The sequence below is a fragment of the Ursus arctos genome, unplaced genomic scaffold (genome assembly GCF_023065955.2).
Source record: "Ursus arctos isolate Adak ecotype North America unplaced genomic scaffold, UrsArc2.0 scaffold_12, whole genome shotgun sequence".
Classification (NCBI taxonomy): domain Eukaryota; kingdom Metazoa; phylum Chordata; class Mammalia; order Carnivora; family Ursidae; genus Ursus; species Ursus arctos.
The window spans coordinates 41,918,217-41,940,284 of NW_026622786.1; the positions used below are offsets into that span (position 1 = coordinate 41,918,217).

Genomic DNA, 22,068 nt, shown 5'->3' on the forward strand with positions numbered 1-22,068 from the left:
ATCGTCATTCTCCCCCTAAGAGGAGATCTTGTTCTCTTTCTCCTACAATGGCTAACAAGCACCCCGTTCAGTTTGTATCTCAGTGGCATTGACAACATATGTTCACTTACCTCATTTGATACAATATACATGTACACCAGGTTTTATTATCCTCATTTTGCAGATGAGAAAAATTATGACTTTATCCAATTAACACAGCTAATAAATGTTTACTGTTAGGGTGGGAAAAAATGATGCACTGTTCAGGTCATATCCGTGTTCCTTTAAGAAATACTTGCTTCCACTGTAAGTATACTAGATAAAGACAGTAAGACATAGTATTTAACATTTTCTATACCTTCTCGTGAACAAACTAAACTAAATCAAAGGAAAGTAAGCTCATGGCAAGGAATCATATGTTATAAGGTGAGTAATCCAGTAGATAAAAACTTTCTCATGTTTTTTACTGTAAAATGAAATCCTCAATGTCTTCTGAGGTATCCATATTTAGTGTTTTACTACCTTTGTCCATTTTTTATAAGATAAATGGAATATTCTAGTTGCAGTTGTGCTTTCCAAGTTCCTGTCTCCCTGACCAGACACCACATTGCCTCCCAGAAGTGCCACCCAACTGCCACCAGCCGCCACCACCCACAAAGGAATGGAGCCCAGTGGGGGTGCTCTGCAGGGACCCATGGGCAAGAGGCTACATCGGAAGCTGATGACCCTTATGACCTTTTCTCTGCCTTCCGTGAATGAGACCTTTTCAAATGGGTGGGGACCTTCCGTGGAGCAGCTGGCCCAGTATACGAAGCCCTGAGGTGTACACTCTCCCTGGAGTTCGCCAGTGGCTACCCTTACAGTGCACCCACACGGTGAAGTTCCTCACACCCTGCTCCCACCCCAGCGTGGACAGGTGGGTAACATCTGCCTGGACATCCTGAAGCACAAGTGGTCTATCCTGTATGATGTCAGGACCATCCTGCTGTCCATCCAGAGCCCGCAAGGGGAACCCAACATTGATAGCCCTACACACATGCTGCCGAGCTCTGGAAAAACCCCACTGCCTTTAACAAGTATCTGCAAGAAACCTACTCAAGGCAGGTCTCCAGCTAAGATCCCTGACTGTCTAGCCTCTCTCCTTGTGCTGCCTTTTTGTTTTTTCCTTAGATGGTCTGTCCTTTCCTTCGTTTCTATAGAGGAGTCTGCATCTTAAGCTGTGCTGTCATTTTTGTTTTGTTTTTTAAATTAAGGCCTTAAGATTGAGCCCTTGAGACAAATCTATTAAATACATTCGGTTTAAAGAAAAAAAAAGGGTAAACAGAAGGGGGAATGAACTATGAGAGACTATGGACTCTGGGAAACAAACTGAGGGCACGTATTGCATGGAGCACTGGATGTTATACGCAAGTAATGAATCATGGAACTTTACATCGAAAACTAGGGATGTACTGTATGGTGACTAACATAATATAATAAAAAAAATAAAAGAAAAAAAAGAAATGGAATACTCATGACTACTCCATTTTCTAAAGCAGCACTGCCCAACAAACATGTAAAAAGCCACATAATAGTTGCATTAACAAAAGTAAAAATAGATGTTAATTTATTCAATTTATGTAATCCACATATTCAATACATTGTTTCAAACATATAATATAAAAATTGAGACAGTTTACATTTTTGAAATTTTTAAGATCTTACTCAATTTGAACTAGCCAGAGTGTCCAGTATCTATATTTTGCTACTAGCTACTATACGGGGCAGCTCAGTTCTAGAATATCCTGTCTTTATCAATTTTATACTTTGTATTTTTCCCATCTCCATATATCTGCACATGGCATTTCCTTGGCCAAAATGCCGTAGCTAAAACCCAACTTCTAAACCCAGTCTATGTCAAAATCTTCCCCATCCAATGAAGTCTATCACATTTTCAAATATCCTTATCCTAGGCTAACTTTTTTTTTTTTTTTTTTTAAGATTTTGAAGTAATCTCTACACTCAATGTGGGGCTCAAACTCATGACCCCAAGATCAACATCCTGTCTGATACAGTCCTCTCCCAGAATATTTATTTACACAAGCAAATAATTTCACCAACCCATTCTAGACTAGATTTTGTTGTTTTCAACTAAATTCCTAATAGAATCATTATAGTATCTTTAGAATTCTTCAGTTTAATAGTATAACTTTCTACTACTATCTCATTTTATCCTTAAACTCAGTAAGGTTGATGGTGAATTGACGTACTACATCCATCCTTATCGTAATTTCATATCCTATTCCCCCTATCAAAAATTTCAAGCACAGAAAAGTGGCTCCCCCTTCCAACAAAAAAAATTAAAAAGGCGGGAAGGGCATGCCTGGGTGGCTCAGTTGGTTAAGTGTCTGACTCTTGATTTTGGCTCAGATCATGATCTCAGGGTTGTGAGACAGGGCTCCATGCTGGGTGTGGAACCTGCTTAAAACTCTCTCTCCCTGGGGCACCTGGGTGGCTCAGTCGTTAAGCTCTGCCTTCAGCTCAGGTCATGACCCCAGGGTCCTGGGATCCAGCCCCTCATCAGGCGCTCTGCTCAGTGGGAAGCCGGCTTCTCCCTCTCTGACTCCCCCTGCTTGTGTTCCCTCTCTGTCAAATAAATAAAATCCTTAAAAAAATAATAAGGATTGTCTCTCCCTCTGCCCCTCCCCACCCCCAACCTGTGTGTGTGTGTGTGTGTGTGTGTGTGTGTGTGCGCGTGCGCGCACACACACGCTCTCAAAACAAACCACCAATGGATTAAGAGGGAAGATACTTGGGGTGACTGGCTGGCTCAGTCAGAAAAAGCATGCAACTCCTGATCTCAGGGTCATGAGTTTGAGCCCCACATTAGATGTAGAGATTTTTTTTTAATAAACTTAAAAAAAAAAAAAAAAGATGTAAGAGACTTGAATCTGGTCCCAATTCTGTACTCTCAGTGAGCTCAGTCATTTGACCTCCACAGTACTCATGTACATCATGGCATTATTAAAGCTTGGTCTACATCTTACAGTTGTTACTAAAAAGAAACAAAAACAAAAAAACCTCAATAAGAGACTTCATGTACTTTTTAAACTAAAAAGCTCTTTTAAGGTTATCATTATTCCTGGAATATAAGTGCTTCTTGAACAGTAATATTTACACCTATACTTGAAAGCTGCTTAAATTGCATGAGTTTTCCTGAAGAGATCAGATTAGGCTCCTTTTTAATGTCATCACCAGGATGGATTTCATTTTCTCCCATAAATTACATTATCCTTCAACTTTGTTGTTGAAGAATAACTTGTGGGCACTGTTCTTACCATGCATAATATTTGAATTGCTATCTTCCGGTTCTTATCATGTGGTTATGAATATTCACCCTTAAAACTCAATATGGCTAGAACGATAAGTCTGAATGACTATATACAGTTATTAATATTGCCTTTTTTCTTCATTATATACTTTATAATGTGCTTTGTGAATAAGGTTAAATAAATCATTTGTCATTGGTGTTTCAAAAGATTCTGGCCCATAAACAGGTTACAGATCTCTCCAAAAACACATTAAATGTTTTTTTGTTTTGTATTGGTTTTTTTTTAATCCAGGAAGCCCATTTCCAACTTTCTTTTGTTTAATGCCTTCCTTAAACAGGAACTGAGCTGGCCAAAGATTCCACATGTTCCAAAGACCTCTGGAAGAAATTATGGGCTTGTGTAGCTGGCATTACAATATTTGTGGATGTGATTTTAAATATAAGTAACTGGAACTGTAATCTCTTGAAGGTTATCCAAAGTAACAGTATTAATAAATATTAATAATAATTAATAAATATTTTAATACAACTACTTTCCTACATCTATCCCAAGAATCTTGCTTTTTAATGTTTTCTAAAATAAGCATTATAGAAAAATCGATGTAATTATAGAAAATAAAGAGAAAGTCATAATGACGAATATAATAATTACACCATACTATAAAAAAAAAAGTTTCCTTGGGTCGCCTGGGTGGCACAGCAGTTAAGCGTCTGCCTTCGGCTCAGGGCGTGATCCCGGCGTTATGGGATCGAGCCCCACATCAGGCTCCTCCGCTATGAGCCTGCTTCTTCCTCTCCCACTCCCCCTGCTTGTGTTCCCTCTCTCACTGGCTGTCTCTATCTCTGTCAAATAAATAAATATTTTTTTAAAAAAAGTTTCCTTAAGTAATCTCTACACCCAACAGAGGGCTCAAACTCATGACTCTGAGATCAAGGGTCACATGCTCTACAGACTGAGCCAGTCAGGCACCCCAACTAAACCATACTTTCAACAAGAGTTAATACCTTATCTTTATACGTAAGAACACTACTTGGATTGTTTCCTGTGTTAATGACTATGGTTTTATCTGGGCTGTTCTCATTATCTAAGTCTCGAAGACTTTTTCCTCAATAAGAAAAAAAAAAAAGATTATTTTACCTCCATCTAGTTAATTGCCCTTAAAATAGCAGGAATTAAAACTAAGAACAAAATAATTATGGAGGGGAGGGGAGACGGTTACCCACTTACTCTGAGTGCTTGAACGGAAGGGAGTAGTTCTAACCAAGCCAGTGACAAAATTGTTACTCATTACTCTTCCAGGGTGCCTGGCTGGCTCAGTCAGTACAACATGCAACTCTTGATCTCAGGGTTGTGAGTTCGAGCCCCACGATAGGCATGTGTGGAGCCTACTAAAACTTAAAAACAACAAGAACAACAAAAACCTTTCAAAAAGCTGAGTATCTTAGGATAAGGCTCTCAAAAATATGTGCTAAATGTATTGTATCAAATAACTTCTAAAACTCAAATAATTCTTAAGTCATAAACTGGGGCACCTGCTCATCCCTCTGAGCTATACACAGTTTGGATACTGGCTCCCACTTCCAGTAAACTACTGGGAAAGTGAAGGAACTAAGGAGATAGGTCTGGAAGAATGAAAAAATAAAATCAAAATTCAAGGTGCAAGAAACATTATGTGCACCAGGTACTGTCACAAATTACTTCGTTTATTCCCTACGGTAGGTAATTCCAGGTGAGAGGTATTATATTACCACCACTCCCCCCCCTTTTTTTTTTTACAAACTAAAAAATAAAGGCTTAGAAATGGCACCAGTTGCAACAATATGGATGGACCTTGGGGCATTACACTAAATAAAATAAATCTGACCAAGAAAGATAAACACTGGATGATCTCACTTATATGTAGAATCTAAAACAAACCTCAAAGATATAGAACAGATTGGTGGTTGCCAGCGGTGGCAGGTACAGGGTAGGCAAAATAGGTGAAGGTGGTCAAACGTTACAAACTTCCAGTTATAAAATAAACAAGTCCTAGGGATGTGATACACAGTATAGCAACTATAGCTAATACTGTATTGTATATCTGAACGTTGCTAAGAGGTCTTAAAAATTCTCATCACAAGAAATTATAACTATTGATGTTGATAGATATTAACTGGATATTGTGATCATGTTGTCATATATACAAATATTGAATCATTCATTATACTATATTCCTGAAACTAATAATAATATATGCCAATAATATATATATATATAAAAGAAAAAAAAAGGCTTATTAGGGGGTCCTATCAGCAGTATTTGGTGCAAATGAGATTCCAACCCCAGATGTCCAAGTTCTTTTCCCTGCGATGTTACCTCTCTTGACATCTAATATCCGCAGAGAGACACCTAAGTTACTAATCACTTCCCAAGGCATTAGCTCAACTAATCCTTGTGAGTCAGGTCACGAGGGCAGGTATCACTACACCCTGTGCAGAGGGGAAAAGCAGCTCAGACCCACTAAGTGATTTATCTAAGGTCACAGAGCTGATGAATGACAAAACAATATTTCAAACTTCTGGGCTTTTTCTAACCCACAAAACTGTAACTGTGATGTGAACAAAAACTCAGCTTTGAATTTAAAACAAAGGCAGAAGCTATACATTTTGTCCTCTATATACAGCCAAATAATACTGTTTATCTAATAAACCACCCACTTCCTAAAAGGAGTTAAAATAGATTGAAAAAAGGAGCTATTTGTAATTGGACTTTAAAAATCAAAAATATTAGATGATCACTAAATACCAAAATACTAACACATTGTTTGATTTGATTTACTCTAAGTTTAAAGTGATTTCTTCCAGTTAAATAATTTTGAAACTGACTAGTGGCATTTGTTTCTTTATGCTATAAAGTCATTTAAAATCTCAAGCCTATTATTTTCCCAGCATAACACATGTACTAAACTTCTAAGATTTGTTTTTAAAATATGCATGAGATTATATATAGTGCCCCTACCTTCACCTTGTCAATGGCTATAGTCATCTAGAAATAAGTTTCACCGTTTGCAGAAGATAAAATTGGCAACAAGACAGATATTTAGAAACCTGATACTGTATGCTCTATTTAGACCTTCATGAGGATATTGTACAAAGCCCTGCCTCGAACTGTGTAGAACTTTCTATAAATGATTCACTTCTAAATTAGCTGCCCTGGGTCAGCAGTGGCAAGTCTTAAATAAAAGGTGAATCATCCTTTGTGCTCTTCCTTCTTCGGTACAACACCTTTTTAGTGAGCAAAATAATAGGACAAAAATAATTTTATCCAAAAAAAGAAAGAAAAGCAGATTTATATTTGTTAATCTACCAAATGACTTCCCACAGTAACCAAAAGAACATTTTCTTTTGCTAGTGAAAGCTAACCAAAGCAACTATGTGTCCAAGAGAGTCAAAAGTCTCAAAGCAATTCTTGAAACCTAAGTTTAAAAGGATAGGGAGAGGTTTTAGTCTTGCCTTTGTGGACATTACAGAAATACTAAACCGAGTAAGATAAATCAAATGTGTATGGCTATATATATCATCCTTTTCCACAATATTCTTCCAGTCAGAACTTTATCCTAGTCTAATAATGCTGCAAGGTTATGTGTCAATTTTAAAGACATCATAAATCAGTTATTCCCCTGGTCAGGTGCTGTCTCAAATTTTCCAGCTTTCTAAACCTACTTATCTTCTTAAAAGCCTCCTCTTATTTGACACCTAAAATGGAAAAGAACATAAAAAGACAAAGAGACTATAACAAGAAGATATTTCACATCTAAGAACAATGTAGTAGGGTAGCCTGTGAAACATTATAAATTATATTAATAAAGAGACTTACGATTAAACTTTCCAGTTTACCAAATATACAAATATTATTTATAAAAGATGGCCATCATATCTCAAAAGGGACCCTAATCAAAATTTTAAGAAGTGTTTGGCAGAATGCTCATGTAGCACTATGTTCATGTTAGCCCAGGCAGAAGACTTACAATGCTTACAATGAAACGGCTACAAGCATGTGGTATTTAAAGACCACGTAAATGGGGACGCCTGGCCGGTTCAGTCGGTAGAGCACACAGCTCTTGGTCTCAGGGTTGTGAGCTTCAGCCCTATGTTGGGTGCAGATTACTTAAAAAAAAAAAAATTCTAAAGAAACAAACCACCAAATAAATCATGGAAAATTGGAAAGCAAGCATGGTGAGCCACAGAGGTGTCAAGTGGGAGAGACAGGAGAAGGTAATCTATTCCTTACTATTTTCTAGAACAGAAATTCTGTAAGAGGTGCACTTTACGAAAAAAGCGGATCATCTGAGAAACTATAAACATCTTGAAAGAAAGATTGAAACTGATTTTTATTCTAAAGTAGGACACCTAGAAAGACAGGAAAATATACAAGATGATAGGGTGAAAGGTGACAGAAGAAAATGTACTACAGGGTTCCCTAGATGAGAGGTGACAAAGGATTGGGGGAAGGCAAACTCACCGACCACCTTAGACACTTAAATTGCTCATTAGCAAGTTTGAGAAACACTGAAGGAAAAAAAAAGAAAACCTCTATGGGTAGGGCCGGCATGACACAAGTAAGGGCGGTCCTGAATTTAGAGGGAGTGAGTATATGTGTGAGTGAGTGTGTGTGCGCGCGCGCAAATACGTGAAGATTCTTTTAGGCTCAAGGTTGCTTAATCCTGAACCATCTCCCACTCCAGGGATAGAGAGCCCCAAGAACAGAGACTGGGAAAGGTGGAAAGAGCTGCCAAGAATAGAATTATGTCACAGACTCAGAGACACTTAGGACTTAGGCGCAACCCTGGCCAGAAGACTCTCCCCTTTGCTTGGAGTAGTTTATTACTAGTTCCTCCTCCCCTGCTCTAAGCAGCTTCTTCCCACCCTCTGCTTGCCAACATTACTGCCATTCCTGCCTATAAAACTCCTGGGACTGGAGCAGGCAGAACGGTTAAAGAGGGGAGGAGAACCCAGCAGTGTCAGGAGGCTTCCCGAAGAAGCTGGAAGGCTACCACAGGGTTCTATCCTCGACTCCCAGGAATGTGTCACCAAGCCAGAGCCAGGACGAGGAGTACCAGCATCTCCTGGCTCCAGGCTTGGTGCTGACACTGCGCCCTCACTCTCTGCTTCTATTTTTATAACCACACTGTCCTCTCCCCACACCCTCTCCAAATGCCTATAATTCAAAAAACTTCCTTACTGCCCAGGAAACTGGCTTGTATATTGTTGGTGTTTAATTGGCAAATGTATGAAACTTTCTTACATTTTTCTTCTTTCTCCATTTTTAGTAGGCAATTTGGTTACAATTAGGCAGACTCCAGGTCCCAGTTTACCACTGCTGTCCCAGAGTAACTTTTTTTTTTTAAGTAGGTTGCATGCCCAGTGTGGGGCTTGAACTCAAGACCCTATGATCAAGAGTCTCATGCTCTACCAACTAAGCCAGCCAGGCACCCTCTACCACCCCACCAGAGTAATCGTTAATATCATCCCTGTCACCCTCTGAAGTGTCTGGATTTGGAATATAAATTATATGGCCATCTATTTATAATATATCTTCTATTAGGATGATCAAATAAGCATATTCCCATTCCAGAATGGCAGAACTAAAGACAATATGGGATAAAAGGAAAAAGATAAATTTGGATGTTGAAGAAAAGCAGTGGCGTCCTTCCTCTAACCTTCAACATCTAAGTAATCCTCCCTAGAAGCTTCTTGGAAGCAAATATCAGTGTCTAGGACTTGAGCGCAATTAAGATCCTAGGAGACTTGAATGTGCAGAGAGTTGAAAATGAGCTCTACATGTACAGTGAGAGAAGAAGGTAAAATACAATTATATGTTGAGACAAATTCTGCCGCAGGTATTCTCTATGCCTAGAAATAGGATACAAAGAAATATGGATATTATTAAGGAGTTATTTTTGGCACATGAGAAAAACACTGACAAGCGCAACACAAAACAATTCTGAATAAATTGGTATATTATTTCTCAAGTTTAACTGAGATCTTCAACTTTGATTTAAATCATTTATTAGGTTTATACTAAACTTTACTGAAGAAGCCCTCATCAGAAAGGTCCAGATTAGTTACTATACACAGAATTCCACACTGAGATAACTTAGTTTGAGGATCATGTATAGGAATACACTTTTAGATGTGTTTTCTTTATTGGGGGGGGGGGGGTTGGCCAAAGGTAGGAGAATGAAAAAAATGTACAGATTTAGAAGAGAAAAATTTAAAAATTACACAAAGTACCCAAAGAGTTGTTAAAAAAAAAAATGCATCTTCCCCAATGTTCATAGCAGCATTGTTCACAATAGCTAAATTGTGGAAGGAGCCGAGATGCCCTTCAACAGATGACTGGATTAAGAAGCTGTGGTCCATATATACAATGGAATATTACTCAGCTATCAAAAAGAACGATTTCTCAACATTTGCTGCAACATGGACGGCACTGGAGGAGATAATGCTAAGTGAAATAAGTCAAGCAGAGAAAGACAATTATCATATGATTTCTCTCATCTATGGAACATAAGAACTAGGAAGATCGGTAGGGGAACAAAGGGATAAAGAAAGGGGGGTAATCAGAAGGGGGAATGAAGCATGAGGAACTATGGACTCTGAGAAACAAACTGAGGGCTTCAGAGGGGAGGGGGTGGGGGAATGGGATAGGCTGGTGATGAGTAGTAAGGAGGGCACGTATTGCATGGTGCACTGGGTGTTACACGCAACTAATGAATCATCGAACTTTACGTCAAAATCCAGGGATGTACTGTATGGTGACTAACATAATATAATAAAAAAACATTTAAAAAATTTTTTTAAATGCATCTTGTTTAAAGGAAAGAGAATATTTATTGAATCATTGTTCTAGATACCTAACATGCTATTTCATTCAATTCTTACAACAAATTCCATAAGGCAGGTATTAATTGTACATTGTGCCAGTGAGAAAATTTAGGCTAGAAGGTGGAACCTCTAGGAGTCAAGCCCAGGGCATACCACTCTACCCTAAAACCCACCCGCATCATACAGACCTGAAAGTTCTTCTATCATGCCACCTTGACTCCCCATCCGTCATAGGCCCCTGTGAACCTGTCAAATAGCCACAGTAACATGTGTTGCTTTGAGATATTATAAAAGCCCAAACGTCACAGATTTAACAAACCACTCTCAACTCTGCATAATTACAATCCTATAACATTAATCCTAAAACTGAACATATAAAACCAACAAGTCTTTCTGCTGGTTTTTTCCTTACCACCTAACTTCACAGTGTAGAACAAGGACTTAATCTCAAGCAACCCGTTATAAAGCAATGTTGCTGGTGGGGGGGTGATATCGGCCCCTAATGAAACAGTTTGAAATTTTGTGGAGGCTTTTTTGGTTGTTATAATAATTGTGTGACACCACTGGCATTTGGGAAACAGGGGATGGTACAGGGATACTGAATGAACCCTAACACAGACGACCAGCTCAGTTAAGAGCTGTTTGGCATTCCACATGATTTTCAAATTGGGAAGAAGAAAACAAACAAGAAGATTTATTTAAGCCTAAACCCTAGCTGTGTTACAGATAAAGTATTTTTGGTTATCGATTTCCTGGATGGTAATTACCATGTAAATCAAGGAAAAGACTTACCTGTTTGTGCAGAACTTTACCAAGAACTATTTATCATTTCAGAAAATCAAGGCACTCACGACAATGCTATTTATGGTATGTTGAAAATTCAAATATAAATCTGCTCCTATTGTTACATTACAATAATTCTACAAACATCTACAAATATTATTTATCCCTTATTTACACATTACGTAAAGAAAGTCAACAACATTCAGTTGAATATTGTCTTATTCTTTAAATCCAAACTTATTCACTACAAGTAGGTACAAGCACCTAACTGCCTCATTGGGTCTTCTAAGATAGTTTTCCCCATGTTGAAATCCTTATTTGTTTCTAATATTAGAGTTAAGGGGCACCTGCATGGCTCAGTCAGTTAAGCATCTCATCTGACTCTTGATTTCAGCTCACTCAGGTCAGGATCTCAGGGTCATGAGATCAAGCCCTGAATCGGGCTCCACACTTGATGGGGAGTCTGCTGGAGATTCTCTCCCTCTCCCTTTGCCCCTCCCCACCCCCCACATGCACGTGTGCATGCTCTCTTAAAAAAAAAAAAAATTAGCGTTAAGGAATATATTTTTTCAATTATGTATATAGGGAGGTAAAATTTTATTTCAGAGTAATAAATATGGTGTTACTTTGAGCCAAATAAGGTTAGGAACCACTTGTGCAAAGGAAAAGGTACAGCCTTTGGGGCCAGACAAACCTAAGATCAAAGACATCCCTTTAGACTACATGACTTGAATGAGTTACTTTTGCTCTGAGCTCCAGTTGCCTCATCTACAGATTATATCCATTGCTAGGGCTTTGGGTAGGATGCCACTTCAGATAGGATGGCACGGGTTAAGTTGTAAGGGTAGATATTCAACACAAATTTCCTTCTTAGTTCTCAAGATACGCTTCCTTTTCCCCACTCACCTCCACATAAAGATGGGAAAATTAAGACAGGAAGGGCAAGTATAAAGAAAACAGGAGAGAGAATAACAGGAATCATAACCAGCACCTAATACCTAGCCACACCCAGAACAAACTGCTAGTATCAAATGTGAGAAGCTGCAAGAAGTTAAATTAAGATTCTGGCCCTGGATCATCGAGGACATAGTGTTAATGCCAATCACAGAAACTACTACTGTATTAACGCAGTATCTGGATATGTGAATTGTTTCAAGAATGGATACAGAATTTTTTCCTCAACCTTGTTACTGTGTATCCCTTTAAGGCCACAAAAAGTTAACACTACAACCGAAGAAACTGTGACTTTTACAGATAGAGATGATCTACGGGAGCATCCTGGATTCTAGCCATTAAAAAAAAAAAGTTGAGGGTTGCCTAGTTGGCTCAGCCAGTAGAGCAAGCAACTCGATCTTGGGGGTCATGAGTTCAAGCACCATGCTGGGGGTAGAGTATATTTAATAAAATAATAATATTTGGAAAAAAAAAAGTGAGAAAGAGAGAGTTAAAACTATTCCTCTAGGGGCGCCTGGGTGGCGCAGTCATTAAGCGTCTGCCTTCAGCTCAGGGCGTGATCCCAGCGTTCTGGGATCGAGCCCCCCATCAGGCTCCTCTGCTATGAGCCTGCTTCTTCCTCTCCCACTCCCCCCGCTTGTGTTCCCTCTCTCGCTGGCTGTCTCTGTCAAATAAATAAATAAAATATTTTTAAAAATTTTTAAAAATAAATAAATAAAAATAAAACTATTCCTCTACATGTGCTTATCTCCAGGGAGATTTTTTTTTTATAGAAAAGCAAAAACAGTTTTTGAATACTTGAGTTCTTGAGCCTCTTAACGACCACTTATGGATGGCCAAAGGTTTCTAAAAACAAATATTCTACCACTGACAAGGTCTAAGGTCCCTTCTTGCCTGTCACTTATCTATAGGAGCCGCAAGACCTCCCTGCTGTTAGTCATGCCCAAGCTTCAACTTGCTAGGCTGCATTTTAAGCAGCAAAACCTCAGAATACTCAGGGCACCCAAAACAGCAGGGCTGGGGTCTCTAAAATGAGTGAAGGCGGCCAGTTTTTTTTAGATCCCAATCCAGAGAAGCAGTGACAGTCACCCGCCCTTGGTTGGCTTCCTCTGTTGTCTAGCTCAGCAAGAATCTAGCCCAAAGATACCTGTTGTTACTTCTATCTGGGTTAGGAGTTTCAAGGAACATCTTTAGTTACTTCAGGTGCTGGGCATTTCTCATAAGGAAACATAGGGAAGCAAAGCCAAGCACAGGAACCCTTTCAAAAGACACACAGACTTCTTAGAAGTTTTTAAAACTGACTGATCACTATCAAAGACAGGATATCAGCTCTCTGGCCAGGAAGGACCCTCAGAATCTCTCAGGTCTTCGCCTTTGCTTCTGCTACCACCAGCTGTACAGAACAGACACACAGTATGCTTAGAAGTGAAAGGGGGAGGGGCGCCTGGGTGGCTCAGTCGTTAAGCATCTGCCTTTCGCTCAGGGCGTGATCCCAGGGTCCTGGGATCGAGCCAGGGTCCTGGGATCGAGCCCCGCATCCCTCTCTCGCTAGCTGTCTGTCAAATAAATAAATAAAATCTTAAAAAAAAATAAAAGTGAAAGGGGGAGGGGGCACCTGGGTAGCTCAGTCAGTAAGCGTCAGACTTTTAAAGACTTTTTTATTTGACAGAGTGAGAGGGAGTGCTGGAGAGCACAAGCAGGGGGAGCAGCAGAGGAAGAAGGAGAAGCAGGCTCAGTGATGAGCAGGGAGGCTGACATGGGGCTCAATCCAAGGACGCTGGGATCATGACCTGAGCCAAAGGCAGAAGCTTAACCAACTGAGCCACCCAGGTGCCTCAAGCATCAGACTATTGATTTCAACTCAGGTTTTAATCTCAGGGTTGTGAGTCCAAGCCCTACATTGGGCTCCATGCCCAGCATGGAGCCTACTTTTAAATAATTAATTTATTAATTCTATGATTTGGGGGCACCTGGGTGGCTCAGTCAGTGAAGTGTCAGACTCACGATTTCAGCTCAGGACATGATCTCAGGGTTGTGAGATCCAGCCCTGTGCTGTGCATGGAGCCTGCTTAAGATTCTCTCTTCCCTCCCCCACTCACAGTGTGCCCATGTGTGCTCTCGCTCTCAAAAAAATATAATAAAATAAAAAGTGAAAGGAGGAGAGACTTATACTCAGATATGCGCGTACTTTCACACATACACACACTTACAAATTCACAGAGTATTTTTCTGTAAGGATGGTCAAGAAAGTGGCCACAACAGATGCTTCTGGGGAAGAAGACTAAGGAATGGTGGTTCTGGGCGACCCACTTTTCCCCGCCCCCCCCAATCTTTATCATGTATATCTATTATTTTTCAAGTAAATTTTTTAAAATCTTTAAAAAAAAAAATAAAGCCAGTTTTTAAAGTAATCTCTTCACCCAATGTGGGGCTCAAACCCATAACCCCAACATAAAGATTTACATGCTTCACTGATGGAGCCAGTCAGGCACCTCTAAAAACTGGTTTTAAATAACATCATTTACTATGTAGCTCCCCTTGGACTTCTGCTTTACAGAGAATAATTTCTGCTAATAGATTTACTGAAAGAATGAAAATTAAAAGAGACCACTTCCCTTTGGACAAACATTATGGATACCTTTAACTGAGAGCCAACAGGTAGAGGGGAAGAGGAGGACCTGAGAGGTAGGGTGTGATTAATAACACTAAGAGGAAGTTGAGACTAGACACATCGTATTAGGAATAGATCTTACAAATTGATCATAACTATCCTGCTTATATCCAAACAGTTTTGAGGCAACTACAAAAGAACTTGTGTGATATCACCATCCCAAATTTCCAAGCAATATATTTGATGTCACAAGAGCAGAAAATAAAGCCTAACTTCTAATATTTTATTTCAAGTTTCTATTACTGCACCTTACTGAATCATATACGTGGAATTCTGTTTTCTGAAATTGAATTCAAAACATTTCATTTTTTTTATTTATCTGACAGGGAGCACTATTAGTGTTTCTATCTCGTGCTCTCTGTCCAGAACTTCTTTAACAAGAAGGAAATGATCTCTAAATGATCATTTAAGTGCACCAGGGTCTCTACAATTTCAAGGATTTCTATAGTCCATCCACTTGCAAAGCAGACAGAACTTTTGCTGTTTTGTTTAGAATTTTAGAAATGTGAAAGAAAGAAAGAAAGAAAGAAAGAAAGAAAGAAAGAGAGAGAAAAGGAAAGAAGGAAAGAAGGAAAGAAGGAAAGAAAGAAAGAAAGAAAGAAAGAAAGAAAGAAAGAAAAGAAAAGAAAAGAAAAGAAAAGAAAGAAAGAAATGAACGAGCCTGCCTCTGGTTTGAAGTCCTGTTTATTAGGACTTCATTAATACATTTTGTTATATAGCTATAGTTTTTTTATATAGCTATAGTTTTGCATTTGTGGAATCAAAATCACATGCTAGGTATATATGCTGAACAGTAAATACACACATGACTCAATACTCTGAGGCTCTATAACTTTCTCAGCCAGATTCCATCTCATCTTTCTTTGATCTCTGCCTACCTCACCCTCTTCTGTATATTTGGTATCTCTGGCAACATCCTTCATTCTCCACCTTGTATTATCAGCATATGTATACTTCTTAGTTGGCCTTGTTACCACCACACCTATACACTGTTAGCTCCAGGAGACGGCACTTAGTAACCTTTGTATGTATTTTAATACTCTGTACATAAAGAGGACACTCATTTTTTTATTATGTTCAGTTAGCCAGCATATAGTACATTAGTTTTTGATGTAGTGTTCAATGATTCATTAGCTGCATATAACACCCAGTGCTCATCATAACACGTGCCCTCCTTAATACCCCATCCCCCCACCCCCTCCCTTCTGTAACCCTGTTTATTTCCCAGAGTCTGGACTGGTTTATCTCCCTCTCTGATCTCTTCCCATTCAGTTTTCCCTCCCTTCCCCTGTGGTCCTCCGCACTATTCCTTATGTTCCAAATATGAGTGAAACCATATGATAATTGTCTTTCTCTGCTTGACTTATTTCACTTAGCATAATCCCCTCCAGTTCCATCCATGTAGATACAAATGGTGGGTATTCATCCTTTCTGATGGCTAATATTCCATTGCATATACGTACCACATCTTCTTTATCCATTCGTCTGTTGAAGAACATCTTGGCTCCCTCCACAGTTTAGCTATTGTGGACATTGCTGCTATGAACACTGGGGTGCACATGTTCCTTCTTTTCACTACATCTGTATCTTTAGGGTAAATATTTTTAAGTACACAGCTCTGGAGAAACATGCAAGTTGAAAAGGTCTTTGGATCTCCTCATTTAACCCAGTGGTTCCCAAACACCAATCTACCAGTAATAGATGACAAGCCAGCTGCCCAGGGATATCAGGGAACCGTAAAAATCACAATATTCAGGCTCTAGCCCAAATTTATAGAAGTGGGGCCCAGAAGCCAAGGTTCTTTTAAAAGGTTGCCAGGTGATTTTGGGATGCAACCAGGTTTGGGAATCACTGGTCTAGTCTACCCACCCCATATTACATATGAAGAAACTGAAGGCCAAGGAGATGGAAGACTGGCCCAAAGTTGAATAACAATGTGAACAGAACAGCAAAAAGATCAGCAGAGGACAATGATGAAATTGAAACTACCTGGCTGAGTTCTTCGGAATGAAATAAAAGATTAAAGCATTAACTAGATTATCATCAGAGAACCTTTGTATCACTGAATACAACAACTGATGAATAGCTTTTTAAAAAAACTATGTAAGGTTTTTTGTTTTAAGTATATACCTTAGAATATTGGCCTAAGGAGTAATATGTAGGGGAAAAAGGGGGGTGGGGGGAGGAGCGGGAATTCCACAGTCAAATCAATGTAGGGAATGAGAATCACCAAGCTTTTTAAATTTTTAGTGGACTTCTTAGAGCCTTTAACATAAAACTGTGAGTCTACAAGATAGATTTCCCAGTTATGTGACAACTGAAGGCATTTTCTATAATAATATTTCAAGAGATTAGTATTCCTTGGAATACATTTTAGAAAATTCTAGCTTAACCAAAAACTAGTTAAATTTCTTGTCTTTAAACTGAACTCAACTGGAGGAAGGAGCTATGTATTTTTAACCTTCATGTTCCAACGTCGAGCACAATACTGGACTCACAGTAAGCACTCAGGTAGATGGACTCCTTCAGCAAATATTGGTTAAAGGTAATCAGGCACATGCTGTTTAGCTGATAAACAGGTTAAAAAGTTGGAATACAATGAAGCCCCACTCACCTCCAGAATTATAAAAACATTTGATAAATACCTGGCATTGATCTATGTTTATAATCTTATATGGTCACTACTATCAACACTATTTTACGGAGGAGGAACAGAAACAGAGCAACCAGTAACTTGCCCACAATCTCAGAGATAATATGTGGCACTCCCAAACACTGAGCTATATGATCATTCAATGCTTCTAGACAGGGGGAAAGTTTAAGACTACAGCACAGAGGTGTTAAGAGTGACCACTTCACAAAGGGTTGTCCAGAAAAAAAGTACATACATGCTTTTATTTTCATCCTGCCTACCAAAGCTTTTGGGTCCCTTTTTCTTAAAATGCAAGAAACATGGATGTAAAAAAGAACCCTACTTTATAAGAGCTCGGAAAATAGACCAACAAATGCCCAAAGTACTCACTCTGGCTGGTACTGGTCATGGATTCAAGAAGTATCCATCTCATAGGCAGGAGGACTGGACTACAAGCTCCATAAGGGCAGGGGTTATGATCTGCTTTTGCTCTTGCTCACTGATGTATCTCAAGATTTGGAGCAGTGACTGGCAAAGTCAATAATCAAAAGGTCTTCTGATGAGATTGAACAGGCCTAATATGTATATCTTCTATTTTAAAACTATTATACTCTCTTGCTATAAATTCATAACATGTACAAATGAAAATATGCATTTTTATAGGATAAGCACCTCTTATTAAAGGGCATCAACCTTTTCCCAAGTACTTGGTTCTCTATACACATAGCAGGAAGATATACCTCCCCAATGGTTACTTTTGGAAGAATTAAAATTCTTGCTAGCATTCCAATGTAGTGAAGGAGTCCATCTGGCTCTGCCAAGCGTATGGCTAGCAAGATTTATCTGGTATAAAGGGCCCCCAAATAGTTCTAGCCATATATTCAAAAGGTTGTAGAGAGACACCATTGCTTAACTGTACAGACAACAGAAACAGAACACAGAAGAGGCTTTTCAAAATGGGCTAGATTCTATTCCAGGAGTAATACTGAAGCCATCCTAAAAGGTAAAAATTTACCTATTTCTCCTGTGGATTTCATTAATTCAACCAGTAAAAATTTAAACTATACTTTTGATATTGTCTCATGGGTTGGGAGGGTGACTGGAAATCAAACCTCATCTGCTTAAGTCTTAAGATACAACTATCAATTAACAAAAAATACAATGGCAGGGGATGATAAGCTACACTACAGGGATGCAATCAGCAAAATACAAACTGAAAAACTACACAGAATAAACTACGTGGCTTCTTCAACAAATACATTGGAAGGGGAAAAAAGAGAATGGAAGGAAACCATGCATTAAAAAAAAAAAAAAAAAGGCAAGAAATTTAAAAGCAGCCAAAATTAAAGTATGGTGTTTAGGAAAGCACATTTAGGGGATAAAGCTTTTTTTTTTTTTTTTTTTTTTTTTAAAGGGATTAATTACCATAAGTCAGGATAGTGATTATTTGTGGGGGACAGATGGGAGGAGGTATTTGGAAGGTTCTGGGTTGGCAAGGATGGTTTTCTGACATGAACATAGTGACTAGGTTACATAGTAACATAGTTACTAGGATGTTCAACTTATCCGTTAAGTAGCACATTTGTTTCATGTGCTTTTATCTACTTGTTCTCTATTTAATAAATTTTTTTTTAATGGAGATTAAAAAAATATTGGCGGGGCACCTGGGTGGCACAGCGGTTAAGCGTCTGCCTTCAGCTCAGGGCGTGATCCCGGCGTTATGGGATCGAGCCCCACATCAGGCTCTTCTGCTATGAGCCTGCTTCTTCCTCTCCGACTGCCCCTGCTTGTGTTCCCTCTCTTGCTGGCTGTCTCTATCTCTGTCAAATAAATAAATAAAATCTTAAAAAAAAAAATATTGGCAAGTGTTGATAATTGTTGAAGCTGGGCACCTTGGAGGTATTACACTATTCTCTTTTCTTTTGCATGTATTTAGGTTTTCCATAATAAAAAGTTAAAAATGAAAAAAAAAATTTACTTCAAACTGCTCGTACCTGCCTAGAGCAGCTCTCAATCTCAAGGAAAGGACAGTAAATCAACAGTTGTCATTCAGTCTGTTAGAGCTATGGAAGCTCAGAGGAGAGGCAAGAGGTTTCTTGAGGTGGGGGTGCAGATGGGGAAGAGGGGAGGCTCTGGGTAGGGACTCCTGAGTGTAAGTAAAAGTTCTTTAATTAAACAAGGAGGCCCTTAGACTGAGATGGTTCTAATACTTCAGCAGCCTATGTAAGCAAACCAAAATCTAAGCCTATAAATGCCTCAGGGTTAAGAATACAAAACCTAGGGGCACCTGGGTGGCACAGCGGTTAAGCGTCTGCCTTCGGCTCAGGGCGTGATCCCGGCGTTCTGGGATCGAGCCCCACATCAGGCTCCTCCACTATGAGCCTGCTTCTTCCTCTCCCACTCCCTCTGCTTCTGTTCCCTGTCTCGCTGGCTGTCTCTATCTCTGTCAAATAAATAAATAAAATCTTTAAAAAATAATAATAATAAAATATTTAAAAAAAAGAATACAAAACCTAGAGATAACCAATCACAGTGAACTAGGCTTTCCTAAATAATGCAAACAAAAATTTTCTTTGCTTTAGTTTCCACATCTCTCTATAAAAAACCTTGCCCCTAGTTCCTATCTGTGGAACACTTTTAATCACTTCTGGTTTGGCACTGCTCAATTCCAATCAATTTTGCTCAAATAAACCCTTAAGATTTTTAATATACCTTAATTCATCTTTTAACACAGTTAACAGGAAAGGAGAAGGGGAAAGATTCCCAGGTACAGGGAAGAACAATGCATAAATATCAAGGGGGTAAGGGTATTGGGGGGTGGTGCATGGCTGGCTCAGTAGAGCACGCAACTCTTGATCTTGGGGTTGTGAGTTCAAGCCCCATGTTGGGTGTAAAGCTTACTTAAAAAATATATGCTAAAAAAGTCATAGGGAGCTGAATATAGTTTCATAGTCTGGACAGGTCATGGAAGAGAACTACCATTCCCCTAATTAAAGTAGTCTTCAGAATACCTGTCATGTCCACAATCCTCTCCAACGTGACTCCTTTAACTACCACTCACCTGCTTTTGTACCACATGCCCTACAGGCTGGACCAGAGATAAGCCCCTGATCCACAGCCTCACAGGCCCTGTCCCACCTGTTCTGTACCCAGACTTGCCAACATAGAGACTCTCAGGGAGTCTGAATTTGAGACACAATGGGGCACAGAAAGTAGAGCAGTAACAAAACAGACACAGATGAGGCAACAGAACTTTAAAGGAGCAAAATCAAAAGGATGAGAGGCATTAATCAGTCAAGAAGAGAAGTGGGGGGGGGGGGAACGGGGAGGGGCAAGCTGAAATGGAAGGTGAAGGACAAACAGACTTGCTCTTAATTCTCCAAAGTCTAAAGCTACTGCTTTCACCTGGACAGCATGAATGATTCTACAGTTGTCCATGGAACAGGACTACCCAGCTGCAGAAGCCGTCCTGAGCTTCTTTACCTGCCTATACATCTTAATACAAACACATACAAATTGCCTAAAGTAATCTGAGTGTTCCATCCCTTGCAACCTGCAAGAGCCTTTCATGTCCACTCAGGATGGGAGTGGTGGGGGAGAGGGAAGGCAAAGAGACCAGCCATCAGCCTCTGATGTAGCAGGCTAGAAGAGTGGTTGGCCTCCACCCAGGGGTTCAGACTTTACTCTAGGATTGTTCACATGTTAACTTCAGGGGATTTCCAGCAAAAATCAACAGTTTTATTCATTCCTTATCTTCCTGATAGCAATGAGGTCTATAAGGCAGCTACTTAGATTCTCCCACTTCTCAAAATAACTTATTGGTTTTTGTTTTGAGTTTTTCATGTAAAAATGACGCTTAAGGGCCACCTGGGTAGCGCAGTCATTAGGTGTCTGCCTTCGGCTCAGGGCGTGATCCCGGCGTTAGGGGATCGAGTCCCACATCGGGCTCCTCCCCTGGGAGCCTGCTTCTTCCTCTCCCACCCCCCCTGCTTGTGTTCCCTCTCTCGCTGGCTGTCTCTGTCAAATAAATAAATAAATAAATAAATAAATAAAGCCCTCTTAAAAAAAAAAAAATGAAGCTTACCAAAAAAAAAAAAAAAGCTGATGCCCACGAGGGATAGTAAGCATATATAATGATCGTAATATATTTAGAACTTATCAGATGGTACTGTACAATTCCAGAAAATACCATCATATTAAACTTACAAAACAAACATAAAACAAACATAGCAAATGAATGCTGAATTGTATTCTACTTTTAAAACAGAAGTCAGGGATCAATCCGCTGCTGAAAAACATCTGAGTTCTTCTCATTGCTTACAGAATAAAATCTATACAGCTTCAAGGACATTTATAGCCTCACAATCTACATCTTCAGCTCCTACTGTATCCGCCATTTACTTTTATCAGACTTTCATGGAGCAGCTAAACCATCTAGCTACTCTAGAGACAAGATAGGGAAAAAAAAAAAGTCCAAGCCCTCCCTCCCCCCACGTCCTGGGGGACAGAGGAAAAACTAAATTCAGCTCTGTGTGCTAATGCTATGTTAAAATCATGCAATAGTGGGTATTATACCTAATCTAGACTGATAGATTCACAAGGAAGGCTTCTTAGAGGAGGTAACCGTTGAGACTGGAGAGGTGAATAGGAGCTATTAGAAATGAGAACCGGGGCATCTAGGTGGCTCAGTCAGTTAAACATCGGACTTAATCTCAACTCAGGTCTTGATCTCAGGCTCATGAGTTCAAGCCCTGTGTTGGGTTCCACCCTGGGTGTGGAGCCTACTTAAAAAAAAAAAAAGAGAACAGTATGAGAAAATGCAGAGAAATGAACAGTTAAATATTCTGGAATATAGAGGGAGTGGTTAGGAGA

The 22,068-nt window shown here is 39.4% G+C and overlaps 1 protein-coding gene and 1 pseudogene across 2 annotated transcripts in view; one reads left to right on the forward strand and one right to left on the reverse strand.

Annotated features, from left to right (window-relative positions):
• The window catches only part of GIPC2 (GIPC PDZ domain containing family member 2), a 76,769-nt gene that overhangs the window by 47,783 nt on the left and 6,918 nt on the right, over window positions 1–22,068 (reverse strand). The gene's annotated exons all lie outside the window — the stretch shown is intronic.
• On the forward strand, window positions 231–1,104 carry LOC113254288 (ubiquitin-conjugating enzyme E2 C-like; annotated as a pseudogene).